This window comes from Camelina sativa, chromosome 15, assembly GCF_000633955.1.
Source record: "Camelina sativa cultivar DH55 chromosome 15, Cs, whole genome shotgun sequence".
NCBI classification, from domain to species: domain Eukaryota; kingdom Viridiplantae; phylum Streptophyta; class Magnoliopsida; order Brassicales; family Brassicaceae; genus Camelina; species Camelina sativa.
The window spans coordinates 26,724,852-26,726,494 of NC_025699.1; positions in this window are offsets into that span (position 1 = coordinate 26,724,852).

Below are 1,643 nucleotides of genomic sequence, written 5' to 3' on the forward strand. Positions count from 1 at the left end.
GGGGGGGGGGGGGGGGGGTTGGTAGCAGCTTGTTTGGTTCTCAATTCTGTTTCCTTCACCAAACCTGGGCAGTTTATCTCTTTGTGTGTTAGTCAAAAACAGTAGGTGCAATGCTTCTTGACTGTTGGATATGGGTTTTACCCAGCCTTAACAGGCTTTCCTACAGGCCCACTATCGAAACAATCACCCCAAAATCCAGGAAGGCAGGACGACTAAAACCCACATGTCGGGCCGACAAAGCTCTTGGAAGGCCCAATTAGGACGGACAGCACAATGAGTGACGGCCCGAATAAGAACGATCACCGACTTTACCTGAGGACAATCCCACAGCGATCCCGAGGCAGAGAGGTGAAGCGTCCCATCAGCTATAAGTACCGAGGGAGCAGTTTGCAGAAGGCTTCAAGTAACATCGGGCAAGAGTCAGGAGTAAATCCGATTCTAAGCTATAGTTCAGTTAGTCATTTTGAGAATACAGTTCTCTGTAATTCGCCGAACGGCTTACAACGGTTGCATTGTAATTCGACGATCTTTGACTATCTTAATAAAGTCCTTTGTTTCGCCCTTCTTTTATATTACCCCCGAGTTAGTAGCTATACTAATTCAACATTTGGTGCGCATCCAGGGAACCAAACAAGGGAAGCTTTTGAAGAAAGTCCAACATCGACAGAGCAATGGCAGAAAGAGAAACGACTGGCAGCGACGGATATGTGGCGGACACGCCGGACCGCATCCAGCAGGCCCAAGAGGAGCTTCCAATACCGCCGACCCGCCCCCGATAACGCCGAACGGCTCAATCGGAGAAGGCACCAGCGCCCTTGACATAGGAGCACTAATGAGAAGCATCCTGGAAAAGATCGACGCCCAGGACAGAAAGACAGAGGAACGATTCGCCACTCTCTCTAGCGTCTGCGCAAAGCTACAAGAAAATGCCGAACACCCGGACGGCACTAACAGAGCCGATCCCAACAATGCCGACCAGAACCAGATAGGAGAATTGGCCGAACTTAAAAGTCAAATGAAAGATGTCACAAGCAAGTTCCACCAGGCAACCAGTGCGGCACCTGATGTAGACCATATGTTGGAGCAATCCCAGAAGACTCCATTCACCGCACGAATTCGACAGGTCGTCGTTCGTCCCGATTGCAAAATAAAGCACCTACCTCCATATAGAGGGGATTCGGACCCAACTCACCATTTGACATCCTTCAAGATCGCAATCCATTATTGCGAATTTTCTCCGGAAGAGCTCGACGCAGGAAAATGCCAGTTATTCATCGAAAACCTGAGCGGTGACGCCCTCGGCTGGTTCTCTTTTTTACCGCCTGACTCAATCGATAGTTTCCGTACACTCTCCCTAACCTTTTTAAAGCAATACTCGATTTTGGCCGTCCCCACGGCAACAATTGCCGACCTTCATAATATCGAGCAGGGAGAGCATGAACCATTGCAGAAATTCATGGATAGGTTTAAGAAAATCGCCACGCAGGTGAAAGCACCTCACAGCGTTTCACTTGCCGCTCTTAAAAAGGCTCTGTGGTACGAGTCCAAGTTCCGTGAGGACCTCAAATTGAACAGATTCCCTACCTTCCAGGATGCCCTCCATCGCGCAGGAGTTCACATTGAAATGGAAGAAGAAAAAGTCA